We start from the raw sequence: 12,970 nt of genomic DNA, 5'->3' as shown, positions 1-12,970 counted from the left end.
CATTTAAATAGTCACCAAATTACTTCTGCAAAAACTCGTGTCCGTCTGGGATTTGAACCCGGGACCCCTCGCACCGTAAGCGAGTATCATACCCCTAGACCAACGGACGAAATATGACACTGAAACATGCTCAACTCGTAGTCCTACTATTTAACTAGTTACATTTAAATAGTCACCAAATTACTTCTGCAAAACTCGGGTCCGTCCGGGATTTGAACCATGGACCACTCACACCCGAAGCGAGTATCATACCCCTAGACCAACGGACCATGTATGACACTGAAACATGCTACACTCGTAGGTCTACAATATAACTAGTTGCATTTAAGTAGTCACCAAATTACTTCTGCAAAACTCGGGTCCGTCCGGGATTTGAACCCGGGACCACTCACACCCGAAGCGAGTATCATACCCCTAGACCAACGGACCATGTATGACACTGAAACATGCTACACTCGTAGGCCTACAATATAACTAGTTGCATTTAAATAGTCACCAAATTACTTCTGCAAAAACTCGTGTCCGTCTGGGATTTGAACCCGGGACCCCTCGCACCCTAAGCGAGTATCTTACCCCTAGACCAACGGACGAAATATGACACTGAAACATGCTCAACTCGTAGGCCTACAATTTAACTCGTTGCATTTAAATAGTCACCAAATTACTTCTGCAAAACTCGGGTCCGTCCCGGATTTGAACCAGGGACCACTCACACCCGAAGCGAGTATCATACCCCTAGACCAGCGGACCATGTATGACACTCAAACATGCTACACTCGTAGGTCTACAATATAACTAGTTGCATTTAAATAGTCACCAAATTACTTCTGCAAAATCTCGTGTCCGTCTGGTATTTGAACCCGGGACCCCTCACATCCGAAGCGAGTATCATACCCCTAAACCAACGGACGAAATATGACACTGAAACATGCTCAACTCGTAGTCCTACTATTTAACTAGTTACATTTAAATAGTCACCAAATTACTTCTGCAAAATCTCGTGTCCGTCTGGGATTTGAACCCGGGACTACTCACACCCGAAGCGAGTATCATACCCCTAAACCAACGGACGAAATATGACATTGAAACATGCTCAACTCGTAGTCCTACTATTTAACTAGTTACATTTAAATAGTCACCAAATTACTTCCGCAAAACTCGGGTCCGTCCGGGATTTGAACCCGGGACCACTCACACCCGAAGCGAGTAACATACCCCAAAACCAATGGATCATGTATGACACTGAAACATGCTACACTCGTAGGCCTACAATATAACTAGTTGCATTTAAATAGTCACGAAATTACTTCTGCAAAAACTCGTGTCCGTCTGGGATTTGAACCCGGGACCCCTCGCACCGTAAGCGAGTATCATACCCCTAGACCAACGGACGAAATATGACACTGAAACATGCTCAACTCGTAGTCCTACTATTTAACTAGTTACATTTAAATAGTCACCAAATTACTTCTGCAAAACTCGGGTCCGTCCGGGATTTGAACCATGGACCACTCACACCCGAAGCGAGTATCATACCCCTAGACCAACGGACCATGTATGACACTGAAACATGCTACACTCGTAGGTCTACAATATAACTAGTTGCATTTAAGTAGTCACCAAATTACTTCTGCAAAACTCGGGTCCGTCCGGGATTTGAACCCGGGACCACTCACACCCGAAGCGAGTATCATACCCCTAGACCAACGGACCATGTATGACACTGAAACATGCTACACTCGTAGGCCTACAATATAACTAGTTGCATTTAAATAGTCACCAAATTACTTCTGCAAAAACTCGTGTCCGTCTGGGATTTGAACCCGGGACCCCTCGCACCCTAAGCGAGTATCTTACCCCTAGACCAACGGACGAAATATGACACTGAAACATGCTCAACTCGTAGGCCTACAATTTAACTCGTTGCATTTAAATAGTCACCAAATTACTTCTGCAAATCTCGGGTCCGTCCCGGATTTGAACCCGGGACCACTCACACCCGAAGCGAGTATCATACCCCTAGACCAACGGACCATGTATGACACTCAAACATGCTACACTCGTAGGTCTACAATATAACTAGTTGCATTTAAATAGTCACCAAATTACTTCTGCAAAATCTCGTGTCCGTCTGGGATTTGAACCCGGGACCCCTCGCACCGTAAGCGAGTATCATACCCCAAAACCAACGGATCATGTATGACACTGAAACATGCTACACTCGTAGGTCTACAATATAACTAGTTGCATTTAAATAGTCACCAAATTACTTCTGCAAAATCTCGTGTCCGTCTGGGATTTGAACCCGGGACCCCTCGCACCCTAAGCGAGTATCTTACCCCTAGACCAACGGACGAAATATGACACTGAAACATGCTCAGCTCGTAGGCCTACAATTTAACTCGTTGCATTTAAATAGTCACCAAATTACTTCTGCAAAACTCGGGTCCGTCCGGGATTTGAACCCGGGACTACTCACACCCGAAGCGAGTATCATACCCCTAAACCAACGGACGAAATATGACATTGAAACATGCTCAACTCGTAGTCCTACTATTTAACTAGTTACATTTAAATAGTCACCAAATTACTTCCGCAAAACTCGGGTCCGTCCGGGATTTGAACCCGGGACCACTCACACCCGAAGCGAGTAACATACCCCAAAACCAACGGATCATGTATGACACTGAAACATGCTACACTCGTAGGCCTACAATATAACTAGTTGCATTTAAATAGTCACCAAATTACTTCTGCAAAAACTCGTGTCCGTCTGGGATTTGAACCCGGGACCCCTCGCACCGTAAGCGAGTATCATACCCCTAGACCAACGGACGAAATATGACACTGAAACATGCTCAACTCGTAGTCCTACTATTTAACTAGTTACATTTAAATAGTCACCAAATTACTTCTGCAAAACTCGGGTCCGTCCGGGATTTGAACCACGGACCACTCACACCCGAAGCGAGTATCATACCCCTAGACCAACGGACCATGTATGACAACGAAACATGCTACACTCGTAGGTCTACAATATAACTAGTTGCATTTAAGTAGTCACCAAATTACTTCTGCAAAACTCGGGTCCGTCCGGGATTTGAACCCGGGACCACTCACACCCGAAGCGAGTATCATACCCCTAGACCAACGGACCATGTATGACACTGAAACATGCTACACTCGTAGGCCTACAATATAACTAGTTGCATTTAAATAGTCACCAAATTACTTCTGCAAAAACTCATGTCCGTCTGGGATTTGAACCCGGGACCCCTCGCACCCTAAGCGAGTATCTTACCCCTAGACCAACGGACGAAATATGACACTGAAACATGCTCAACTCGTAGGCCTACAATTTAACTCGTTGCATTTAAATAGTCACCAAATTACTTCTGCAAAACTCGGGTCCGTCCCGGATTTGAACCCGGGACCACTCACACCCGAAGCGAGTATCATACCCCTAGACCAACGGACCATGTATGACACTCAAACATGCTACACTCGTAGGTCTACAATATAACTAGTTGCATTTAAATAGTCACCAAATTACTTCTGCAAAATCTCGTGTCCGTCTGGTATTTGAACCCGGGACCCCTCGCACCCTAAGCGAGTATCTTACCCCTAGACCAACGGACGAAATATGACACTGAAACATGCTCAACTCGTAGGCCTACAATTTAACTCGTTTCATTTAAATAGTCACCAAATTACTTCTGCAAAACTCGGGTCCGTCCGGGATTTGAACCCGGGACCACTCACACCCGAAGCGAGTAACATACCCCAAAACCAACGGATCATGTATGACAGCGAGACATGCTCAACTCGTAGGCCTACAATTTAATTAGTTGCATTTAAGTAGTCACCAAATTACTTCTGCAAAACTCGGGTCCGTCCGGGATTTGAACCCGGGACCACTCACACCCGAAGCGAGTATCATACCCCAAAACCAAAGGATCATGTATGACAGCGAGACATGCTCAACTCGTAGGCCTACAATTTAATTAGTTGCATTTAAGTAGTCACCAAATTACTTCTGCAAAACTCGGGTCCGTCCGGGATTTGAACCCGGGACCACTCACACCCGAAGCGAGTACCATACCCCTAGACCAACGGACCATGTATGACACTGAAACATGCTACACTCGTAGGCCTACAATATAACTAGTTGCATTTAAATAGTCACCAAATTACTTCTGCAAAACTCGGGTCCGTCCGGGATTTGAACCCGGGATTACTCACACCCGAAGCGAGTATCATACCCCTAGACCAACGGACCATGTATGACACTGAAACATGCTACACTCGTAGGTCTACAATATAACTAGTTGCATTTAAATAGTCACCAAATTACTTCTGCAAAATCTCGTGTCCGTCTGGGATTTGAACCCGGGACCCCTCGCACCCTAAGCGAGTATCTTACCCCTAGACCAACGGACGAAATATGACACTGAAACATGCTCAGCTCGTAGGCCTACAATTTAACTCGTTGCATTTAAATAGTCACCAAATTACATCTGCAAAACTCGGGTCCGTCCGGGATTTGAACCCGGGACTACTCACACCCGAAGCGAGTATCATACCCCTAAACCAACGGACGAAATATGACACTGAAACATGCTCAACTCGTAGTCCTACTATTTAACTAGTTACATTTAAATAGTCACCAAATTACTTCTGCAAAACTCGGGTCCGTCCGGGATTTGAACCCGGGACCACTCACACCCGAAGCGAGAAACATACCCCAAAACCAACGGATCATGTATGACAGCGAGACATGCTCAACTCGTAGGCCTACAATTTAATTAGTTGCATTTAAGTAGTCACCAAATTACTTCTGCAAAACTCGGGTCCGTCCGGGATTTGAACCCGGGACCACTCACACCCGAAGCGAGAAACATACCCCAAAACCAACGGATCATGTATGACAGCGAGACATGCTCAACTCGTAGGCCTACAATTTAATTAGTTGCATTTAAGTAGTCACCAAATTACTTCTGCAAAACTCGGGTCCGTCCGGGATTTGAACCCGGTACCACTCACACCCGAAGCGAGTCTCATACCCCTAGACCAACGGACCATATGTGACACTGAAACATGCTACACTCGTAGGTCTACAATATAACTAGTTGCATTTAAATAGTCACCAAATTACTTCTGCAAAAACTCGTGTCCGTCTGGGATTTGAACCCGGGACCCCTCGCACCCTAAGCGAGTATCTTACCCCTAGACCAACGGACGAAATATGACACTGAAACATGCTCAACTCGTAGTCCTACTATTTAACTAGTTACACTTAAATAGTCACCAAATTACTTCTGCATAACTCGGGTCCGTCCGGGATTTGAACCCGGGACCACTCACACCCGAAGCGAGTATCATACCCCTAGACCAACGGACCATGTATGACACTGAAACATGCTACACTCGTAGGCCTACAATATAACTCGTTGCATTTAAATAGTCACCAAATTACTTCTGCAAAACTCGGGTCCGTCCGGGATTTGAACCCGGGACTACTCACATCCGAAGCGAGTATCATACCCCTAAACCAACGGACGAAATATGACACTGAAACATGCTCAACTCGTAGTCCTACTATTTAACTAGTTACATTTAAATAGTCACCAAATTACTTCTGCAAAACTCGGGTCCGTCCGGGATTTGAACCCGGGACCACTCACACCCGAAGCGAGTAACATACCCCAAAACCAACGGATCATGTATGACAGCGAGACATTCTCAACTCGTAGTCCTACAATTTAACTAGTTGCATTTAAATAGTCACCAAAATACTTCTGCAAACCTCGGGTCCGTCCAGGATTTGAACCCGGGACCCCTCGCACCCTAAGCGAGTATCTTACCCCTAGACCAACGGACGAAATATGACACTGAAACATGCTCAACTCGTAGGCCTACAATTTAACTCGTTTCATTTAAATAGTCACCAAATTACTTCTGCAAAACTCGGGTCCGTCCGGGATTTGAACCCGGGACCACTCACACCCGAAGCGAGTAACATACCCCAAAACCAACGGATCATGTATGACAGCGAGACATGCTCAACTCGTAGGCCTACAATTTAATTAGTTGCATTTAAGTAGTCACCAAATTACTTCTGCAAAACTCGGGTCCGTCCGGGATTTGAACCCGGGACCACTCACACCCGAAGCGAGTATCATACCCCAAAACCAACGGATCATGTATGACAGCGAGACATGCTCAACTCGTAGGCCTACAATTTAATTAGTTGCATTTAAGTAGTCACCAAATTACTTCTGCAAAACTCGGGTCCGTCCGGGATTTGAACCCGGGACCACTCACACCCGAAGCGAGTACCATACCCCTAGACCAACGGACCATGTATGACACTGAAACATGCTACACTCGTGGGCCTACAATATAACTAGTTGCATTTAAATAGTCACCAAATTACTTCTGCAAAACTCGGGTCCGTCCGGGATTTGAACCCGGGATTACTCACACCCGAAGCGAGTATCATACCCCTAGACCAACGGACCATGTATGACACTGAAACATGCTACACTCGTAGGTCTACAATATAACTAGTTGCATTTAAATAGTCACCAAATTACTTCTGCAAAATCTCGTGTCCGTCTGGGATTTGAACCCGGGACCCCTCGCACCCTAAGCGAGTATCTTACCCCTAGACCAACGGACGAAATATGACACTGAAACATGCTCAACTCGTAGGCCTACAATTTAACTCGTTTCATTTAAATAGTCACGAAATTACTTCTGCAAAACTCGGGTCCGTCCGGGATTTGAACCCGGGACTACTCACACCCGAAGCGAGTATCATACCCCTAAACCAACGGACGAAATATGACACTGAAACATGCTCAACTCGTAGTCCTACTATTTAACTAGTTACATTTAAATAGTCACCAAATTACTTCTGCAAAACTCGGGTCCGTCCGGGATTTGAACCCGGGACCACTCACACCCGAAGCGAGAAACATACCCCGAAACCAACGGATCATGTATGACAGCGAGACATGCTCAACTCGTAGGCCTACAATTTAATTAGTTGCATTTAAGTAGTCACCAAATTACTTCTGCAAAACTCGGGTCCGTCCGGGATTTGAACCCGGGACCACTCACACCCGAAGCGAGTATCATACCCCTAGACCAACGGACCATATGTGACACTGAAACATGCTACACTCGTAGGTCTACAATATAACTAGTTGCATTTAAATAGTCACCAAATTACTTCTGCAAAAACTCGTGTCCGTCTGGGATTTGAACCCGGGACCCCTCGCACCCTAAGCGAGTATCATACCCCTAAACCAACGGACGAAGTATGACACTGAAACATGCTCAACTCGTAGTCCTACTATTTAACTAGTTACATTTAAATAGTCACCAAAATACTTCTGCAAACCTCGGGTCCGTCCAGGATTTGAACCCGGGACCACTCACACCCGAAGCGAGTATCATACCCCTAGACCAACGGACCATGTATGACACTGAAACATGCTACACTCGTAGGTCTACAATATAACTAGTTGCATTTAAATAGTCACCAAATTACTTCTGCAAAACTCGGGTCCGTCCGGGATTTGAACCCGGGACTACTCACACCCGAAGCGAGTATCATACCCCTAAACCAACGGACGAAATATGACACTGAAACATGCTCAACTCGTAGTCCTACTATTTAACTAGTTACATTTAAATAGTCACCAAATTACTTCTGCAAAACTCGGGTCCGTCCGGGATTTGAACCCGGGACCACTCACACCCGAAGCGAGAAACATACCCCAAAACCAACGGATCATGTATGACAGCGAGACATGCTCAACTCGTAGGCCTACAATTTAATTAGTTGCATTTAAGTAGTCACCAAATTACTTCTGCAAAACTCGGGTCCGTCCGGGATTTGAACCCGGGACCACTCACACCCGAAGCGAGAAACATACCCCAAAACCAACGGATCATGTATGACAGCGAGACATGCTCAACTCGTAGGCCTACAATTTAATTAGTTGCATTTAAGTAGTCACCAAATTACTTCTGCAAAACTCGGGTCCGTCCGGGATTTGAACCCGGTACCACTCACACCCGAAGCGAGTCTCATACCCCTAGACCAACGGACCATGTATGACACTGAAACATGCTACACTCGTAGGCCTACAATATAACTAGTTGCATTTAAATAGTCACCAAATTACTTCTGCAAAACTCGGGTCCGTCCGGGATTTGAACCCGGGATTACTCACACCCGAAGCGAGTATCATACCCCTAGACCAACGGACCATGTATGACACTGAAACATGCTACACTCGTAGGTCTACAATATAACTAGTTGCATTTAAATAGTCACCAAATTACTTCTGAAAAATCTCGTGTCCGTCTGGGATTTGAACCCGGGACCCCTCGCACCCTAAGCGAGTATCTTACCCCTAGACCAACGGACGAAATATGACACTGAAACATGCTCAACTCGTAGGCCTACAATTTAACTCGTTTCATTTAAATAGTCACGAAATTACTTCTGCAAAACTCGGGTCCGTCCGGGATTTGAACCCGGGACTACTCACACCCGAAGCGAGTATCATACCCCTAAACCAACGGACGAAATATGACACTGAAACATGCTCAACTCGTAGTCCTACTATTTAACTAGTTACATTTAAATAGTCACCAAATTACTTCTGCAAAACTCGGGTCCGTCCGGGATTTGAACCCGGGACCACTCACACCCGAAGCGAGAAACATACCCCGAAACCAACGGATCATGTATGACAGCGAGACATGCTCAACTCGTAGGCCTACAATTTAATTAGTTGCATTTAAGTACTCACCAAATTACTTCTGCAAAACTCGGGTCCGTCCGGGATTTGAACCCGGGACCACTCACACCCGAAGCGAGTATCATACCCCTAGACCAACGGACCATATGTGACACTGAAACATGCTACACTCGTAGGTCTACAATATAACTAGTTGCATTTAAATAGTCACCAAATTACTTCTGCAAAAACTCGTGTCCGTCTGGGATTTGAACCCGGGACCCCTCGCACCCTAAGCGAGTATCTTACCCCTAGACCAACGGACGAAATATGACACTGAAACATGCTCAACTCGTAGTCCTACTATTTAACTAGTTACATTTAAATAGTCACCAAATTACTTCTGCATAACTCGGGTCCGTCCGGGATTTGAACCCGGGACCACTCACACCCGAGGCGAGTATCATCCCCCTAGACCAACGGACCATGTATGACACTCAAACATGCTACACTCGTAGGCCTACAATATAACTCGTTGCATTTAAATAGTCACCAAATTACTTCTGCAAAACTCGGGTCCGTCCGGGATTTGAACCCGGGACTACTCACATCCGAAGCGAGTATCATACCCCTAAACCAACGGACGAAATATGACACTGAAACATGCTCAACTCGTAGTCCTACTATTTAACTAGTTACATTTAAATAGTCACCAAATTACTTCTGCATAACTCGGGTCCGTCCGGGATTTGAACCCGGGACCACTCACACCCGAGGCGAGTATCATCCCCCTAGACCAACGGACCATGTATGACACTGAAACATGCTACACTCGTAGGCCTACAATATAACTCGTTGCATTTAAATAGTCACCAAATTACTTCTGCAAAACTCGGGTCCGTCCGGGATTTGAACCCGGGACTACTCACATCCGAAGCGAGTATCATACCCCTAAACCAACGGACGAAATATGACACTGAAACATGCTCAACTCGTAGTCCTACTATTTAACTAGTTACATTTAAATAGTCACCAAAATACTTCTGCAAACCTCGGGTCCGTCCAGGATTTGAACCCGGGACCACTCACACCCGAAGCGAGTATCATACCCCTAGACCAACGGACCATGTATGACACTGAAACATGCTACACTCGTAGGTCTACAATATAACTAGTTGCATTTAAATAGTCACCAAATTACTTCTGCAAAATCTCGTGTCCGTCTGGGATTTGAACCCGGGACCCCTCGCACCCTAAGCGAGTATCTTACCCCTAGACCAACGGACGAAATATGACACTGAAACATGCTACACTCGTAGGCCTACAATTTAACTCGTTGCATTTAAATAGTCACCAAATTACTTCTGCAAAACTCGGGTCCGTCCGGGATTTGAACCCGGGACCACTCACACCCGAAGCGAGAAACATACCCCAAAACCAACGGATCATGTATGACAGCGAGACATGCTCAACTCGTAGGCCTACAATTTAATTAGTTGCATTTAAGTAGTCACCAAATTACTTCTGCAAAACTCGGGTCCGTCCGGGATTTGAACCCGGGACCACTCACACCCGAAGCGAGAAACATACCCCAAAACCAACGGATCATGTATGACAGCGAGACATGCTCAACTCGTAGGCCTACAATTTAATTAGTTGCATTTAAGTAGTCACCAAATTACTTCTGCAAAACTCGGGTCCGTCCGGGATTTGAACCCGGTACCACTCACACCCGAAGCGAGTCTCATACCCCTAGACCAACGGACCATATGTGACACTGAAACATGCTACACTCGTAGGTCTACAATATAACTAGTTGCATTTAAATAGTCACCAAATTACTTCTGCAAAAACTCGTGTCCGTCTGGGATTTGAACCCGGGACCCCTCGCACCCTAAGCGAGTATCTTACCCCTAGACCAACGGACGAAATATGACACTGAAACATGCTCAACTCGTAGTCCTACTATTTAACTAGTTACATTTAAATAGTCACCAAATTACTTCTGCATAACTCGGGTCCGTCCGGGATTTGAACCCGGGACCACTCACACCCGAAGCGAGTATCATACCCCTAGACCAACGGACCATGTATGACACTGAAACATGCTACACTCGTAGGCCTACAATATAACTCGTTGCATTTAAATAGTCACCAAATTACTTCTGCAAAACTCGGGTCCGTCCGGGATTTGAACCCGGGACTACTCACATCCGAAGCGAGTATCATACCCCTAAACCAACGGACGAAATATGACACTGAAACATGCTCAACTCGTAGTCCTACTATTTAACTAGTTACATTTAAATAGTCACCAAATTACTTCTGCAAAACTCGGGTCCGTCCGGGATTTGAACCCGGGACCACTCACACCCGAAGCGAGTAACATACCCCAAAACCAACGGATCATGTATGACAGCGAGACATTCTCAACTCGTAGTCCTACAATTTAACTAGTTGCATTTAAATAGTCACCAAAATACTTCTGCAAACCTCGGGTCCGTCCAGGATTTGAACCCGGGACCACTCACACCCGAAGCGAGTATCATACCCCTAGACCAACGGACCATGTATGACACTGAAACATGCTACACTCGTAGGTCTACAATATAACTAGTTGCATTTAAATAGTCACCAAATTACTTCTGCAAAATCTCGTGTCCGTCTGGGATTTGAACCCGGGACCCCTCGCACCCTAAGCGAGTATCTTACCCCTAGACCAACGGACGAAATATGACACTGAAACATGCTCAGCTCGTAGGCCTACAATTTAACTCGTTGCATTTAAATAGTCACCAAATTACATCTGCAAAACTCGGGTCCGTCCGGGATTTGAACCCGGGACTACTCACACCCGAAGCGAGTATCATACCCCTAAACCAACGGACGAAATATGACATTGAAACATGCTCAACTCGTAGTCCTACTATTTAACTAGTTACATTTAAATAGTCACCAAATTACTTCCGCAAAACTCGGGTCCGTCCGGGATTTGAACCCGGGACCACTCACACCCGAAGCGAGTAACATACCCCAAAACCAACGGATCATGTATGACAGCGAGACATGCTCAACTCGTAGGCCTACAATTTAATTAGTTGCATTTAAGTAGTCACCAAATTACTTCTGCAAAACTCGGGTCCGTCCGGGATTTGAACCCGGGACCACTCACACCCGAAGCGAGTATCACACCCCTAGACCAACGTACCATGTATGACACTGAAACATGCTACACTCGTAGGCCTACAATATAACTAGTTGCATTTAAATAGTCACCAAATTACTTCTGCAAAAACTCGTGTCCGTCTGGGATTTGAACCCGGGACCCCTCGCACCGTAAGCGAGTATCATACCCCTAGACCAACGGACGAACTATGACACTGAAAGATGCTCAACTCGTAGTCCTACTATTTAACTAGTTACATTTAAATAGTCACCAAATTACTTCTGCAAAACTCGGGTCCGTCCGGGATTTGAACCATGGACCACTCACACCCGAAGCGAGTATCACACCCCTAGACCAACGTACCATGTATGACACTGAAACATGCTACACTCGTAGGCCTACAATATAACTAGTTGCATTTAAATAGTCACCAAATTACTTCTGCAAAAACTCGTGTCCGTCTGGGATTTGAACCCGGGACCCCTCGCACCGTAAGCGAGTATCATACCCCTAGACCAACGGACGAACTATGACACTGAAAGATGCTCAACTCGTAGTCCTACTATTTAACTAGTTACATTTAAATAGTCACCAAATTACTTCTGCAAAACTCGGGTCCGTCCGGGATTTGAACCATGGACCACTCACACCCGAAGCGAGTATCATACCCCTAGACCAACGGACCATGTATGACACTGAAACATGCTACACTCGTAGGTCTACAATATAACTAGTTGCATTTAAATAGTCACCAAATTACTTCTGCAAAATCTCGTGTCCGTCTGGGATTTGAACCCGGGACCCCTCGCACCCTAAGCGAGTATCATACCCCTAGACCAACGGACCATGTATGAAATAGAACATGCTCAACTCATAGGCCTACCCTGTAGTTAGTTGCATTTAAATAGTCACCAAATTACTTCTGCAAAACTCGGGTCCGTCCGGGATTTGAACCCGGGACTACTCACACCCGAAACGAGTATCATACCCCTAAACCAACGGACGAAATATGACATTGAAACATGCTCAACTCGTAGTCCTACTA

The 12,970-nt window shown here is 45.7% G+C and overlaps 18 non-coding genes across 18 annotated transcripts; all 18 read right to left on the bottom strand.

Annotated features, from left to right (window-relative positions):
• Positions 1 to 357: 357 nt before the first annotated feature.
• On the bottom strand, positions 358 to 429 carry TRNAP-CGG (transfer RNA proline (anticodon CGG)). Its single transcript has one exon. It is a non-coding gene; the product is annotated as a tRNA-Pro (tRNA).
• A 249-nt stretch (positions 430 to 678) lies between these two features.
• TRNAP-CGG (transfer RNA proline (anticodon CGG)) lies at positions 679 to 750 on the bottom strand. Its single transcript has one exon. It is a non-coding gene; the product is annotated as a tRNA-Pro (tRNA).
• Positions 751 to 1,641: 891 nt separating this feature from the next.
• Positions 1,642 to 1,713, bottom strand: TRNAP-CGG (transfer RNA proline (anticodon CGG)). Its single transcript has one exon. It is a non-coding gene; the product is annotated as a tRNA-Pro (tRNA).
• Positions 1,714 to 3,085: 1,372 nt separating this feature from the next.
• Positions 3,086 to 3,157, bottom strand: TRNAP-CGG (transfer RNA proline (anticodon CGG)). The gene has a single exon. It is a non-coding gene; the product is annotated as a tRNA-Pro (tRNA).
• An 890-nt stretch (positions 3,158 to 4,047) lies between these two features.
• On the bottom strand, positions 4,048 to 4,119 carry TRNAP-CGG (transfer RNA proline (anticodon CGG)). Its single transcript has one exon. It is a non-coding gene; the product is annotated as a tRNA-Pro (tRNA).
• An 88-nt stretch (positions 4,120 to 4,207) lies between these two features.
• On the bottom strand, positions 4,208 to 4,279 carry TRNAP-CGG (transfer RNA proline (anticodon CGG)). Its single transcript has one exon. It is a non-coding gene; the product is annotated as a tRNA-Pro (tRNA).
• Positions 4,280 to 5,329: 1,050 nt separating this feature from the next.
• On the bottom strand, positions 5,330 to 5,401 carry TRNAP-CGG (transfer RNA proline (anticodon CGG)). Its single transcript has one exon. It is a non-coding gene; the product is annotated as a tRNA-Pro (tRNA).
• Positions 5,402 to 6,289: 888 nt separating this feature from the next.
• Positions 6,290 to 6,361, bottom strand: TRNAP-CGG (transfer RNA proline (anticodon CGG)). Its single transcript has one exon. It is a non-coding gene; the product is annotated as a tRNA-Pro (tRNA).
• An 88-nt stretch (positions 6,362 to 6,449) lies between these two features.
• Positions 6,450 to 6,521, bottom strand: TRNAP-CGG (transfer RNA proline (anticodon CGG)). Its single transcript has one exon. It is a non-coding gene; the product is annotated as a tRNA-Pro (tRNA).
• Positions 6,522 to 7,090: 569 nt separating this feature from the next.
• Positions 7,091 to 7,162, bottom strand: TRNAP-CGG (transfer RNA proline (anticodon CGG)). Its single transcript has one exon. It is a non-coding gene; the product is annotated as a tRNA-Pro (tRNA).
• Positions 7,163 to 7,411: 249 nt separating this feature from the next.
• TRNAP-CGG (transfer RNA proline (anticodon CGG)) lies at positions 7,412 to 7,483 on the bottom strand. Its single transcript has one exon. It is a non-coding gene; the product is annotated as a tRNA-Pro (tRNA).
• A 728-nt stretch (positions 7,484 to 8,211) lies between these two features.
• TRNAP-CGG (transfer RNA proline (anticodon CGG)) lies at positions 8,212 to 8,283 on the bottom strand. The gene has a single exon. It is a non-coding gene; the product is annotated as a tRNA-Pro (tRNA).
• Positions 8,284 to 8,852: 569 nt separating this feature from the next.
• TRNAP-CGG (transfer RNA proline (anticodon CGG)) lies at positions 8,853 to 8,924 on the bottom strand. The gene has a single exon. It is a non-coding gene; the product is annotated as a tRNA-Pro (tRNA).
• Positions 8,925 to 9,173: 249 nt separating this feature from the next.
• TRNAP-CGG (transfer RNA proline (anticodon CGG)) lies at positions 9,174 to 9,245 on the bottom strand. Its single transcript has one exon. It is a non-coding gene; the product is annotated as a tRNA-Pro (tRNA).
• A 248-nt stretch (positions 9,246 to 9,493) lies between these two features.
• TRNAP-CGG (transfer RNA proline (anticodon CGG)) lies at positions 9,494 to 9,565 on the bottom strand. The gene has a single exon. It is a non-coding gene; the product is annotated as a tRNA-Pro (tRNA).
• Positions 9,566 to 9,813: 248 nt separating this feature from the next.
• Positions 9,814 to 9,885, bottom strand: TRNAP-CGG (transfer RNA proline (anticodon CGG)). Its single transcript has one exon. It is a non-coding gene; the product is annotated as a tRNA-Pro (tRNA).
• An 890-nt stretch (positions 9,886 to 10,775) lies between these two features.
• Positions 10,776 to 10,847, bottom strand: TRNAP-CGG (transfer RNA proline (anticodon CGG)). Its single transcript has one exon. It is a non-coding gene; the product is annotated as a tRNA-Pro (tRNA).
• A 408-nt stretch (positions 10,848 to 11,255) lies between these two features.
• On the bottom strand, positions 11,256 to 11,327 carry TRNAP-CGG (transfer RNA proline (anticodon CGG)). The gene has a single exon. It is a non-coding gene; the product is annotated as a tRNA-Pro (tRNA).
• Positions 11,328 to 12,970: the final 1,643 nt, after the last annotated feature.

This window comes from Phalangium opilio, unplaced genomic scaffold (assembly GCF_054372755.1).
Source record: "Phalangium opilio isolate 3A_F unplaced genomic scaffold, DU_Popi_V2 ptg000094l_1, whole genome shotgun sequence".
NCBI lineage: Eukaryota > Metazoa > Arthropoda > Arachnida > Opiliones > Phalangiidae > Phalangium > Phalangium opilio.
The sequence above is the reverse complement of the archived record's forward strand: the minus strand, read 5'-3'. Positions and strand labels throughout refer to the sequence as shown.